Source organism: Pan troglodytes, chromosome 2 (genome assembly GCF_028858775.2).
Source record: "Pan troglodytes isolate AG18354 chromosome 2, NHGRI_mPanTro3-v2.0_pri, whole genome shotgun sequence".
Taxonomy (NCBI): domain Eukaryota; kingdom Metazoa; phylum Chordata; class Mammalia; order Primates; family Hominidae; genus Pan; species Pan troglodytes.
In genome coordinates, this window is record NC_086015.1 from 14,814,193 (window position 1) to 14,826,453 (window position 12,261).

A 12,261-nucleotide genomic window follows, 5' to 3' on the forward strand; every position below is an offset into this window, starting at 1 on the left:
AAGTGATCTTGGGATTCTTTTCTCTCCGCTGTTTTTGTTGTTTCATTTCTCCCTTAGAGATCCAGAACCACACAAGGAAGCATTTACTTCACTTTGTTTTGTTTTGCATATATATACATGATGTTGGTAAACAGCATGGACTCTGGAATCAGGCAGACAAGCATTCAAATCCGGATTCTGCTTCTTACTACCTGTGTGGCATCCACCAAATGGCTTCACCTCTCTGAGCCTCACTTTCCTCATCTGTCCCGTCTGACTTAGAACATCCCTATCTCCTGAGCTGTTGTGAGGGAATGTTGATAAATCTAAACACATAGCACAGCCTGCAGGAACCTCAACAAATGGCAGTTGAGCTCTGGCCTCTATGGGACCTCAGCTCTTTGGCCACTCAGGTTGATGCCTCTTGTTTTCAGCCCAAGATCATCCTCTCAGCACAGAAGCATCAGTTCATATGTGGCATCTCTTCTTCCCTCCTCAATTGCCAGAGAATACTATCTCCCTGACCAAGGATGGATTCTTCCTGTCACTTCTGAAGAACCACATAGTGAAGAAGTGAGGAGGAGTTGGCCCTTGGAGCCAGGCTGGTTTGAGTTTCATCTAAGTCATTTCTTAGCTGTGTCACCCTGGACAAGTTTCTTAACCTCTATGAGCTTCCAATGTCTCATTTGCACAATAGGTACAATTGTACTCACTTTGTGAGATCATGGTGAGGGATCAATGGGCATCACATGGGAAAGCTCCTTACATACTGACTGGTACACAGGAGGTGCTCAATAGATGCCTGTTCTCATCTCCTTCTGCTATTTCCACTTATTCTAAGCCAACACTTTCACAAGAGACTCCTAAGAAGTTGTATCCTAGCCCAGGCCTTTCTACAATCTTGGTATAGCTATTTAAAAAGACAAAAATCAGTAATAACTTTGTTCTTTATAATGACAACAATAATAAAATGGCTATAGTATTGTGTATAAAATCAGTTCCAGTTCATGCCCACATGATGCTTACAGTCCAGTGGGGAGAGTGGACATTCATCCACAAACCACAATCTCTGGGAATGAGAGGTACGTGTGACAGTGCACTTACTTCTCAGAAGGACCCTATAAGTTGGAGACTATAATTATACTCACATTTCAAATAAAGAAACTGAGACTTGGAGAAGTTACGCTTTTTTTCTCTGGGCCACCCAATTGGTAAGAGGCAGAACTAGGATTTGAGCCCATGTTCTTCTTCTCATATTCTAGCTGTGAAACAAATGTGGGGGCAATAGATAGACCTCTCTGTTAGGCAGAGGCTAGCCATTCAAAATTTTCAAGTAGGAGTCAGCTTCAGTTATTAAAATTGTTATCTGAAGTATATCTGAGAAGGAGAGAGGGAGGACAGATCCCCAAAAAAGCCAGTGCTATGATGTCTTGATTTATTCACAGTCACAGAGAAATCACTATCAACAGATCACTCTTTGTGGCTATATAGCAAACCCAAGAAAAGACTTTGATTGGTTCTCGTGGGTCACTTGCTCATTCTTGCACCAATCATTGTGGCCAGAGAGCAGCTATAGCAATGAAAAGGAGGGCAGAGCAGACACCCCAAGTGACAGCTCCATCAAAACCAACCATTCCTCCTTGAGATGCCACAGTACTGGATGATGTTCAGGGCATGGTCATGAATGTTACCTCCTCAGGAAGCTGCCCCCAACCACTTTACCAAAAGTAGACCCCACCCCTGACCCTGTTTGCCTGTTTAATGTTCTCGATAAAACTCACTACTCTGCTATTGTCTTCTTTATTTCTCTTTCCTTGCTAGGATATAAATAAACTCCTTGAAAAGAGAGGCCTTGTCTGATTTCTTGATTACTCTGTTCCTGGTGTCTAGAACAGGACTTTGCTTATAAAGTTGCTTGATAAATATTTTTGAATAAAGAAATGAGTAGGTGCCAAGAAGACACCACAGGGAAAGGATAATCTTTTCAACAAATGGTCTTGGGAAAATTGAACATCCATGTGTAGAAGAATGAAATTGGATCCTTACACCATACACAAAAATTAAAATGAATTAAAGACTTAAACATAAGACTTGAAACACTAAATTCTGAAAAGAGAACATAGAGAAAAACCATGTTGACGTTGGTCTTGGCAATGATTTCTTGGATAGCCACCAAAATCACAGAAAACAAAAGTAAAAATAACAAGTAGGACTATATCAAACTGAAAATCTTCTGCACAGAAAGGGAAACTATCAACTAAATAAAAAGGCAATGTATGGAATTGGAGAGAATATTTATAAGCCATATATCTGATACAGGATTACTATCCAAAATATATAGGGAACTCCTACGATGTAGCTGTAAAAACCTCTCAAATAATCTGATTTTACAACGGGCAATGAAACTGAATAGCCATTTCTCCAAAGAAGACATACAAATTGCCTATAGATATACGAAAAAGTGCTCAATATCACTAATCACCAAGGAAATGCAAATCAAAATCATGATGAGATATCACCTCACATCTATTAAGATGGCTATTATTTTAAAAATAGAAGATAACGAGTGTTGTCAAAGATGTGGAGAAAAGGGAACCTTTATACACTGTTGGTGAGAATGTAAATTGGTGTAGCCTCTCTGGAAAAGAGTGTGGGGATTCCTCAAAAAATTAAAAATAGTACTACTATATGATCCAGCAATCCCACTTTTGGGTATATACCCAAAGAAACTGAAATCAGGACCTAGAGAGATATCTGGATTACATGTTGATTGCAGCATTATTCATGATAGCCAAGAAATGGAAGCAACCTCAATGTCCATTGACAGATGAATGGATAAAGAAATGTGGCATATACATACAACAGAATGTTTTTCAACATTTTTTAGAAGAAAATCTTGTCATTCAAGAAAACATTGATGAACCTGAAGGACATTATGCTAAGTGGAATAAGCCAGACACTAAACACAAATATTACACAATACCACTTATAGGAGAAATCTAAAATAGTCTCATAGAAACCCAGAGTAGAATGGTGGTTCCCTGAGGCTGGGGGGAAGGGGAAACAACAAGATATCAGTCAAAGGGTACAATGTTTTAATTATACAACATGAATAAGTTCTAGAGATTTGTAGAGCATAGCACCTATAGTTAACAATATTGTAATCTATGCTTGAAATTTGCTAAGAGAGTAGATCTTATGCTAAGTGTTCTTATAATCATCATCACAATAACAACAACAATCATAAAGAGGGCCCCAGGTAGAAGAAAATCTAGGAAATACCATTTGGGACATAGGCCCTGGAAAAGATGTTGTGATGAAGTCTCCAAAAGCAATTGCAACAAAAACAAATTGACAAGTAGGACCTACTTAAAGAGCTTCTGCACAGCAAAAAAAAAAAACTGTCAACACAGTGAACAGACAACCTACAGAATGTGAGAAAACATTTGCAAACTATGTACCTGGCAAAGGTCTAATATCCATAATCTATAAAGAACTTCAGCAAATTAACAAGCAAAAAACAAAGAACCCCCTTAAAAATAGGCAAAGGACATGAACAGACACTTCTCAAAAGGAGACATATACATGGCTAAAAAGCATATGAAAAAATGCTCAACATCACTAATCATTAGAGAAATGCAAATGAAAACCAATATGAGATACCATCTCACACCAGTCAGAATGGCGATTATTAAAAAGTCAAAAAACAACAGATGCTGGTGAGGTTGTGGAGAAAAGGGAACACTTATACACTGCAGATGGGAATATAAATTAGTTCAGTCACTGTGGAAAGCAGTGTGAAGATTTTGCAAGTAACTTAAAGCAGAACTACTATTCAACCCAGCTATCCCATTACTGGGTATACAGCCAAAGTAACATAAATTGTTCTACCAAAAAGACACACGCACTCATTTATCCACCACAGCACTATTCATACTAGCAAAGACATAGAATCAACCTAGACACCCACAACAGTGGACTGGATGAGGAAAATGCAGTACAAATACACTATGGAATACTGCACAGCTATAAAAAAGAACAAAATAATGTCCTTTGCAGCATGAAGGATGCAGCTAGAGGTCATTATCCTAAGTGGATTAATGCAGGAACAGAAAACCACATACTACATGTTCTCACTTATAAGGAGGAGCTAAACAGGGAGCACACATGTACACAAAGAAAGGAACAATAGACACTGGGGCCCATCTAAGGGTGGAGGGTGGGAGGAGGGACAGGATAAAAAAGCTACCTAACAAGTGCTATGCTCATTACCTAGGTGATGAAATTATTTGCACACCAAACCCCAGAGACATGCAATTTACCCATGTAACAAAACTGCACATGTACCCCTGAACCTAAAATAAAAGTTGGAAGAAAAAGAAGAGCAGGAGGAAACTTTAGGAAGTGGTGGTTTGGCTTATGGCATAGATTGTGGTGATGGTTTCACAAGTATATACTTCTCTCCAAACTCATCAAGGTGTATACATTAAATATGCACAGTTTTTGTATGTCAGTCATGCCTCAATAAAATAGTTTTAAAAAAATGAGTGGGGTAAAATTTTCCAAAGGATCTGGAGGAAGATAAAAGGTGAAGAAATAAAGCTTCTGAGTAGACATATATTACTGCTCACAGCAGCTTACTATGGAGTTCTTGGCAATTCATTTTTTTTAGGAAAATCGATAAAACAATTATTTTTTTCAATCACAGAAAAAAGAACATCGGTGGGAGGTCTGGGATCTTTGGCTTTTCATCTATCTTCTGGACTAGACAGGGACCTTCTTGATGGCAGAAATGGGGAAATTATTCTTCTCTGTATGTTTAGCACTTATCAGAACCTGACACATAGTAAGTGCTGAAATCAGCGTTCTGGATGAATAAGCCCAGCTGTAATAACTCAGTCTGGGTTTCTGAAATGTTACTGTGTATTTGAATCACCTGAACATCTTGTTAAAATGCAGACTCTGACTCAGTAGATCTGAGGTGGGACCAGAGATCCTGCATTTCTGACAAGCTCCCAGGTGGTGCCAATGCTGCTGGTAGGGACCACCCTTTGAGCAGCACATCTCAGTCTTCTGACAAGTAATCTGTGGGAGTCCCATTATGCAAAGAGGTGAAATAGAGGTCCAAGAAGGGGCTCTAGGAAAAAAAAGTGATAGGAGGGTCAGGAGACCTGGATTCTAGTTCCAGATCTCCTGCCTAGGAGCTGGGGAACTGGGGCAAATTTCCACACTCCTCTGAACAACAATCCCAGCAGCCAGGTCAGGATTCCCTGCCCTGACCTGCCTTGCCTTGCCCTGCCCTGCCCTGCCCTGCCCTGCCCTGCCCTGCCCTGCCCTCCTCACCAGTGTCTGAGCTGCTGTAGTGAAGGCTGGGGCTGAAAGGGCAGCATTTAAGGCTGAACCAGACTCATCACTGCCCTGGATAAGCTCTGAGATCACATACATTAATATGTTTTGCAAGGATGTGAGGAAAAATTAAGATTAACTAACATATCCTGCAGAAAAGAATGCCTGAACTCTCCCAGCTGCCACCCAGCATGCTGATCTCAGATTTTATATTTAGCCCTAATTCATAAATTCTCTGCTATCCATATTCTGGTAGTTGTCATTTTTTCTAAGCCGGCTCTTTCTAACCAGAGGGACCCGTCTTTACTAAGGACCTTCTGATCTCTGACTCCCACCCCACCCTCTTCCTGAAGAAAACAAAATCAAAGCCTCTTTTATACCTTTGTCAATGCCTCACAAACAATAATAAAATCATAGCTCAACATTTATTAAGTACTAACTCTATGCCAGTTCTACTGATAAGATCCTTACCTAGATTATATTAGGGTTTCCCAAAATATGGTAAACATCAATTATAGCATGTGATACAGACACGTGTTGTTTTGATCACTATATTATTTATAAGTTACCTTGTATTTATGGTAACTAGTACTGTCTTTACACTTAGGGTAGCACTGTAAAGTCTAGTTTAAAATAAATATAAATAAAATGAGTCAACATAAGAGAAAAGCAAATCAAAACCATAATGAGATACCATTTCATGCCAACTAGAATGGCTGCAAGAAAACATATAAACAAACAAAGAAAAACTCAGATACTAACAAATGTTGGCAAGGATGTGGAGAGGTTGGAATTCTCATCCACAGCTGGTGGGAATATAAAATGGTTCAGCTACTTTGGAAAACAGACTGGCAGTTTCTCAAAAGGTTAGATAGAAAATTACTATGCAATCCAGCAATCCCACTTCTAACTATATACCCACAAAGAAAACATATGCCCATGTAAAAATTTATACAGGGATCTTCCTAGAATTATTCATAATAGCCCCAAACTGAAAACAACCCAAATGTCCATTAACTGATGAATGGATTAATAAAACACTATGGAACATTATTCAGCATTGAAAGGAATGCAGTACTCATCAATGCTGCAACATGAATGAATCTTGAAAATATTTTGCTAAGTAAAAGAAGCCAGCCACAAAAGGTCACATATTTTATAATTCTATTCATATGAAGTGTCCTGAATAGGCAAATCCATGGAGACAGAAAGTAGATTAGTGGTTGTCTAGGGCTGACAGGAGGAGTTTTAGGTGGGGAGAATAAGGAGTGACTGCTAAAGGGTGCAGGGTTTCTTTTGGGGGGGATTAACAAAAATTGGGGTGTTTGAAAATTTCCTCTGATGGTTTAGACAACTCTGTGAATATACTAACACCACTGAGTTGCATACTTTCAATGGGTAAATTGTATGACATGTGAAGTATGTATCAATAAAACCATTATAAAATATGTAAAGAATGTATTAGATAATACTAGTCAGAAAGCTGATCACTGTCTCAAAAGACACAATCTCCAGTGCCATAATCCCAAATGTTGAAATCCAGAAAGATCACAATCTGAAAATATAATTCTGGAAAAATAATTTTACTAAGTACTTTAAAGGTATTTATTTACATTTTTAAAAGGAGGTTTGGGGCTGGTCACGATGGCTCATGCCTGTAATCCCAGCACTTTAGGAGTTCGAGGCAGGCAGATCACAAGGTCAGGAGATTGAGACCATCCTGGCTAACACGGTGAAACCCCATCTCTACTGAAAATACAAAAAAATTAGCCGTGTGTGGTGGCGCACGCCTGTAGTCCCAGCTACTCGGGAGGCTGAGGCAGGAGAATGGCATGAACCCGGGAGGCAGAGGTTGCAGTGAGCCAAGATCACGCCACTGCACTCCGGCGTGGGAAACAGAGCGAGGCTCCATCTCAAAAAAAAAAAAAAAAAAAAAAAAAAAAAGGAGGTTTATTCGAAAAACACATAAAACCACAACAGAACTCCTCATAGGACACTTTATATAATAAAAGAGGCAATAATAGATATATATTTTTGCAAAAACAAGTATAACAGTTAAGAACAAATGAATCTTATTCATAAAAAATAGGTCAAAAAACAAAATGTATAAATGCATATCACTACGGTTGGTAATTGTGTGCACTCAGCTCTCTAATTGCAGTTATCTGAAATACAGTGATGGACAACTTAAGCCTTTTGACAAGATTGGCCAAAAACATGGATGGGTCTGCACTGCATTATCATAGCACCAATCGCCCAATAGTCAAGATCTTGACAAATTTTAACTTTCACGAATGTAGATGTACAAAAAGGACATCCTTTCATTTTCTGAGGGAGTTTTAATGTTTTTATGCACCTGCACAATGCTTACACACGAAATCAATGTTGTGACAATGCACTTTCATGGAGTCACATTTGCAAAAAATGCATGGAGAGAATTAAGACTCTGTAAAAGCCTTTTACATAATTTACACCTTCAGGATTGGAGATGATGGGAAGAAATACATAGCATAGTGATTGTAAAAAAACAATGCTGACAATTTAAAACAGTAAAAAAAAGCTAAACAAAAAAGAAAAAGAAAATTTGACATATGAAAATGTATATTACAGGGGTGGGTAGATTATGAGCAATCGCGCAGAGTTAGTCCATAAGAGCTGGCCAGCTTTCATGATCATTAACTCTATTTTGAAGTCATGTATCACAATGAATAGCTGCTTTTTTTTTCTTTTAGGACATCGCTTTCCTTGGAGAATATATTCATATTCAATTTCTACCTGGCACTTCTCTTTTTAAAATTCTTCTATGATTCGATATACATGGATGTGAGCATTCTCTATTAAGTTTTCCCTTCTTCTGTGCCATGATTCTAATGCTGTTTTGGGTACCCAGAAATCCATTTCATGAGTACTTATACAGACCACAAATTTGGTGGAAAGAATATTGGTGATCAAACAGCAGCACCACTGCATAAGTGTCTTCTTATCCTACCATTTACATAATTATTTTTGAACCAGTCAGTAACTGCTTAATTTCTTCAGACAAATGTAGCTTTAATTCATTAAAAGCTCCTGGAATGTCATCAGCTGGAAAGGAATGCCAATGCAGGAAAATAACACATTTTTAACCCAAAGTTTCCCTCGTATGTCACGGCCGGCGAAGCTACTCATCTGAATTTTCTGCCAAATGCATTGCGCTGAATGGAAAAAACAAACTTTATTGGTAACACCTTGAAATGCACTTCTAGAAACCTTAATCACACCTAATTCCAAATCTGTTACTATGTTTGGAGATTTAAATTCGTTTTCTTCTCCATAAAGGAAATAACAAGGTAATAATTCTTCTTGACGTGATGCAACTATTCTGTGATTGAGATTTTCAGACTTCTAGATGATAGGGATTTTAGACTTTAGGGATTTAGACTTTAGGAAGTTTGATATTTAGGGATTTCAACATACGAGATTATAGCTTTTGAGACTGTGTTTTCAGGATTATGATCCAAATCCCTACAGATGGCACATGAATATTAAAAAAAAAAATTGGAGAGGTTGGGCGCGGTGCTCACACCTGTAATCCCAGCACTGCGGGTGGATCACAAGGTCAGGAGATCGAGACCATCCTGGCTAACATGGTGAAACCATGTCTCTAATAAAAAAAAAAAAAATAGCTGGGCGTGGTGGTGAGCACCTGTAGTCCCAGCTATTTGGGAGGCTGAGGCAGGAGAATCGCATGAGCACGGGAGGCGGAGGTTGCAGTGAGCCGAGATCACACAACTGCACTCCAGCCTGGGCAAAAGAACAAGACTCCATCTCAAAAAAAAAAAAAAAAAATTGAAGAGATAGTTATGGTAAAGTTTAGGAAACACTAGATATAGATCAGCAGTCCTTCCAATAACCCTTTGAGATAAATGTTACTTTCTTTTCCTGTTATATAGGAAACTGGCTCCCAAGAGTTAGATTACTCATCCAAGGATAAAGACTTCAAGTGAGTTTTGAACCCAGACAGCTGACTCCAGAACCAGTGCTCCTACCTGACATGCTACACTGCTTCCAGGGTCCCCAACCCCCAAGTTCAGCCCTAGTCAAACTTTGTATAATGATGCCCCTTGCCAATCTCTCTGACTTGGATCTGACCTATACCAGTGAGCATCACCTACCGCTTGACATAGACTGTAAGATGACATAGAAAATACTAGTGGTAGTTCCAGGCAGTGGGAAAGAACAAACTCATTGTACAGAGGGGAAACTGAGGACTAGGTCATATAGATAGTCAGAGACACCACCAGGACTCCTTGGGAGAGCTCTATGGCCAAGATGGCCAGTTGTTCACCAAATATCATCCCTTCCAAAGGAAGGGCTATCGCTGGGAAATGCCTGCTCAGCCAGGGACTTCATTTTCCAGATGCCCTTACAACTACATGTGACCTCAGTGGTAGCCAGTCTTCAAAATGGTCCTCAATGACCCCTGCCCCCTGTGTAGCCTCCTTCCACAGTGAATATGACTGGCTTGTGTAACTAATAGATATTACTACAGAAATGATGGTATGTAATTTCTGAGGGTAAATTATAAAAGATATTGCAGCTTCTACCTTGCTCTCCTGGATCACTTACTTTGGGGAAAACCAGCTGCCACGTTCTGAGGATACTCATGCAGCCCTATGGAGTAGTCTACATGACAAACAATTGAGGCCTTTTGCCAACAGTCATGGGAGTGAGCCACCTGGGAAGCAGGTCATCTGGCTCCAGTCAAGCCTTCTGAGCACTGCAACCTCATGAGAAGCCTTGAGCCAAAACTACTCAGCTAAGCTTCTCCTTAACTCTTGACCCACAGAAACCATAAGGTAATAATATTTATGGCTTTAACCACTAAGTTTTGGGATAATTTGTCATGTTGCAAGAGATAACTAGTATACCCTATGACTAATTCTTGCCAATGGAATGTGACCTGACAGGTTATGTGCCACTGCCAAGCACATATGGTTAAGATACAGTTTCTTCCCCCTCCCAGAGAGATTTTTTTTGAACAGATATCTATACGCCCAGGTTCATAGCAGCATTATTCATAGTAACCAAGAGGTGGAAGCAACCCAAGTGTCCATCAATGGATGAATGGAAAAACAAAGTATGGTCTACACATACAATGGAATATTATTCAGCCTTAAGAAGGAGGGAAGTTCTGACACACACTATGTACAGCATGGAAGAACACTGAAGACATTATGCCAAGTGAAATAACCCAGTCGCAAAAGGACAAATACTATATGATTCCACTTATGTGAAGTACTTAGAATAGCCAAATTCATAGACATAAATTAGGATGGTGGTTGCCAGGGGCTCAGGGAGAGGGAATACAGAGTTAGGGTTTGATTGGTATGAAGTTTCAGCTTGGGATGATGAAAACATTCTGATGATGAATAGTGGTGATGGTTGCATGACAATGTGAATGTACTTAATGCTACTGAACTGTACACTCGAACATAGTTAAAATGCCAGATTCTATATTATGTATATTTTACCACAATAAAAAAGGCATTGTGTGCCCAAAAGGAGTTATTTCTTCTGCCGTCCCCTACACACTCAACTAAATTTCTGCGAGAGCTGGGGCTTGTGGGTTGAGTAACATCTTTTTCTAGCCACTATTTGCTGGGCAGTGTCCTGCTGCAAACAAAAAGGGCAGGATCCCTGTATTTGGGATCTAGGTTCAGCAGCATGAGACAGGTATCCAAAGCAATAGTGGCTTAAGCCAGACAGAAATTCATTTCTCCTGCATACAGTCTGGTAGTGGCTTAAGCCAGACAGAAATTCATTTCTCCTGCATACAGTCTGGAGGTGACAGTGTCAGGCTGGCTGCTGACTCCGTTCCATGAGGTTATTCAAGGAACCAGGCTCCTCTCTTGTATTCTGCCATCCCTAGGATGTTTCTCTTACCTATGTGGCTCAAGATAGTTTACTACCAAATCCACTTCAAGCAGCGAAGAGAAGAAAGAAGGGAAGAAGAGGCGTGTCTTCTGCCTTCAAGAAACCGTCATTTTGGGTCTCTGTACTAGAAGTGGAATGCAACTACCACTTGCTGTACTGTCTGTCCCTCACATCCTCCAATGGGAAGTCCCCCACAGAGATCTTGGGAGCCCCATGTTGAATATGATAGAGCCCCAGCATGGGTAGAATCTGGATCCCTGCATCACCGCATGGAAGGCTGTCTGCCAAGCATCTGCATAGGACTTTGCATAAGTAAGAATAAACCTCAAAGGTGTTAAAGTACTGAGATTTCAGAGTTTATCTGGTATAGCCACCAGCATTATCTTAACTAATACAGTCTTATGACTGAAGCTTGGGGAGCCAGATGACATTATAAGACTGAGGCCAGGTTGGGCAATGAAAAGATGGTTCTAGAGTCAGGAGACCCACGTGCAAGTCCCTTTGACTCCACTTACAAACTATGTGGGTTATTCAAACTCTTCCAGTCTTGGTTTGCTCAAATGTAAATTGGAGATAATGAGAATACAAACCACACTATTTGTAGTGTGGACTGAATGAGGGAATCTGCAAAAGAGACAGCTGAGAAAGATCTGCTTGGGGCAGTGACAGACACCTGTACCCTTGCCATTCTCCAAAGAGGAGAACAGATGGGCAGTTAGACTTGGGCACAGCACATCATAACTCACAGCTTGATGTGAAGCAAATGGCCCACGGGGGGTGCCTAATCTGTAAGTCACGGCTGAATACCCAGACTCAGGCAGGAAGCCATCTGACTTGGATTTGGCGATATCTCCAATTTGAGACCTAAAATAGCCCAGCCAAGAACTTACTTGGTTGGCTTCTGGGTACTTAAATTGGGTTTGCAGCATGGGCCAATTTTTTTTTCCCAGGTAGCCCAGGAATGAGAGTCAAGTCCTCCTCTCTTTATATCTCAACTGGACAGTGCTGGCTTAGAAAAGC